Source organism: Maylandia zebra, linkage group LG22 (assembly GCF_041146795.1).
Source record: "Maylandia zebra isolate NMK-2024a linkage group LG22, Mzebra_GT3a, whole genome shotgun sequence".
Lineage (NCBI taxonomy): Eukaryota > Metazoa > Chordata > Actinopteri > Cichliformes > Cichlidae > Maylandia > Maylandia zebra.
In genome coordinates, this window is record NC_135187.1 from 16,639,610 (window position 1) to 16,642,871 (window position 3,262).

At 43.3% G+C, this 3,262-nt stretch overlaps 1 pseudogene; it reads left to right on the forward strand.

Moving 5' to 3' along the window:
* The first annotated feature begins 222 nt into the window (after positions 1–222).
* On the forward strand, positions 223–2,486 carry LOC106676716 (general transcription factor II-I repeat domain-containing protein 2 pseudogene; annotated as a pseudogene).
* Positions 2,487–3,262: the final 776 nt, after the last annotated feature.

Consider the following 3,262-nt stretch of genomic DNA (forward strand, 5'->3'; position numbering starts at 1 on the left):
CAGGATGAACTCTGGCCCGCAGCCTAATTACATTTGGCCCGCGAGGCCATACCAAATTACTATTAGAGCTGGCCCGCCGGTCTTAAGCAGCGCATGTACTGCTAATACTACAACTCCCAGAATGCTCTGTTGGCGTTTTGGCGCGTCAGTCAGGACAGGACCCATTAACGCCCTCTCCTCTGTTGACTGTAGTCATAGCAACCGCGCGAATACTCCCGCGCTACCTCTCCCAAAATGGCGAAAAGAAAGAACGAAAACAGGAGCTTCCTGGACAGGTGGGAGACAGAATATCTGTTTACCTATGTAAAAGACAGACCTGTTTGTCTTGTATGTGGAGCTCATGTGGCTTTAACCAAGGAGTACAACATTAGACGACACTATGAAACGAAACACCAAGAGAAGTACAAGGACCTGGACATGACTCAAAGGCGCCGGAAAGCAGAAGAGATGAAAAGAAGTTTTGTTTCACAACAGACTATGTTCCAAAAAGCCATATCACAAAGTGAGGCTGCTGTAAAGGCTAGTTTTGTTGTGGCAGCAGAGATCGCAAAATCAGCGGGAGGGAGGGAGAGTTTGTGAAAAGTTGTATGATGAAAGTTTGCGACGTTGTGTGCCCAGAGAAAAAGCAAGCATTTTCAAATGTTAGCCTGAGCAGAAACACAGTAGCCGATCACACGTGAACTTGCCAACAATCTAAATAACCAGCTGATGGAGAAGGGAAACAGTTTCGTTGCATTCTCCCTCGCTGTGGATGAGAGCAGCGACGCCTCTGATACTGCCCAGCTTTCAGTCTTCATCCGTGGTGTGGACTCAACTCTCTGTGTTACGGAAGAACTTTGAGGATTAAAATCAATGCATGGAACAACCACAGGGAAGGAAATATTTGAAGAGGTTTCCAAATGTCTAACTGAAATGAAGTTGCCATGGGAAAAACTTGTGGGGTTAACGACAGATGGTGCACCAGCGATGTGTGGTCAAAGGAGCGGACTGGTGGGCAGGGTACGGGAGAAGATGCGAGCGGAGAACTGTGCAGGTGAGCTGACTGTTTATCACTGCATCATACATCAAGAATCACTTTGTGGCAAAGCCCTAAAGATGGAACATGTTATGACCGCAGTAACACGAGTAATTAACTTTATAAGAGCCAAAGGCCTGAATCACCGCCAATTCAAATCTTTTCTTGAGGAGTGTGGTTCGGAAGACGTGCCGTATCACACGGAGGTGAGGTGGTTAAGCCGAGGGAAAGTACTGAACAGATGTTTCGAGCTACGCGAGGAAATATTTCAGTTTCTGGAAAGCAAAGGGCAAGACACAGCTGAGCTCAGGGAGCAAGAGTTTCTGTGTGAGCTGGCCTTTATGTGTGATATCACGAGCCATCTCGATGCGCTGAACCTGCAGCTTCAGGGACGGGGGCGTATCATCACAGATATGTACGCTGCAGTGAGGGCTTTTAAAACGAAATTGTGCCTGTGGCAGAATCAGATGCTACAAGGAAACCTGGGCCATTTTCCCTGCTGCCAAACGATGAACATGCAAATCTCTACTGCTGTGTTCCCATGCGTACAGTTTGCTGAAAAACTCTGTGTACTCAGTACTGTGTTTACCCGGCGGTTTGCCGACTTTGACGCCCAGAAATGTCGATTTGAACTGCTCAGTAATCCTTTTGCAGTTGACGTGGCAAAAGCACCAACAAACCTCCAAATGGAGCTGATTGAACTCCAGTGTAGTGACACGCTGAAATCAAAGTATGATGCTGTGGGCGCTTCACAATTTCCACATTTCATCCCTGACACAATGCCTGGGCTCCGCACCCACGCTGCTCAGATGCTCTCCATGTTCGGCAGCACTTACCTATGTGAGCAACTATTCTCCTCAATGAAGATGGCCAAAACATCTCACAGGAGACGTCTGACCGATGAACACCTTCACTCGATCCTGAGGATTTCCTCAGCTCAGAGCCTGAGCCCAGACATTGAGGAACTAGCATCCAAGAAGAGATGCCAGGTATCTGGCTTGGACGCATCAGAGTAGATCAGTGTGTAGCAAACTGAGCTATAATTACCATTTTCTTTGTGCAATTTGTCTTGCTACTCCCAGACATGGGCTTGAATGGTTTCACGTTTAATGATATTTTTATTAGTTAAGTGGTTTATTATTGTTATTTTATTTTTACATTTATTATTAGCCTGGGGAAAAAGTTTACTGCTAAAATTTAAATCAGAAGGCTGCAAATACAATTTTTATTTAAGAAATGCATTCCAGTGATATGTTATTTAATTGGAATTTCAATTTTGCATGTGTGCAATATTAAGTTATATATGTTTATATAAGTTCTATATCGTTCAGTATTAAGCGTTGCTTATTCCATATTCAGTTTTTCAGCAAAACTTATTTGAGTCTTTAAGAAAAGGTTCCTTGTTATATCTGGAGGAAGATTTTTTTTAATAAATATTAACGTTGGCCCGCGACTTTGTTCCAGTTTTGAATTTTGGCCCACTGTGTATTTGAGTTTGACACCCCTGCCTTAAGGTTTATTCTGGGTTTCTATTTATGAAATCACCCAATGGCCTCAGTGAGCACTTCATGCCGGATGTAGAGTTTTACTGCAAATTGGGATATCTCATCTTGTCAGATCACCTTGCAGGATTTACTGCACTGCTTCTCCTCATCAAGGTACGTGTTTGTTGCTTGGTGACGTCATGTCTAGGCCTCGGTCACATAGCGCTTGTTTGCAGTAACATAAAGCTTTGGGGCTGGTGACAAAGGTACAGTACACTCTTTAAGATCTGCACATGGGATGTGTTTGTCTTTGATGTCTGCGCGCTGTGTGTAATATTTGCGTTTGTATTATGTTCTTGTGGCGCACACAGCTATCTGTCCCTGCTGTTTGGAACTTTTTCTTTATTTTATGTGGCTTTTTAGTGCATACTAGCTTTGGGGATGTGAACATGAATATTGCAGACAACTGTATGTGATCATGTTCCATTAGTATTTGTTTCCTGGGAAGTTAGCAAAGTATTCTCAAAACACAGGTCATGAGTCAGTTTGTTTATTATTCATAATAACTAACAGACAAGCTGTTTTATCCTTCAGACTGCTGCTGCAGCTGTCTTCAGTTTTATAAGTACTTATGGTCATCTGCTGCTTATTTAGAGCTCATCAAGCTTTTAGTCATCTTCTGCATACTAATGTGTCTGACTTTCTGATGTGCACTATATCAATTACAATTATCAATAATGATTTCCCTTCATTTGTATGTATG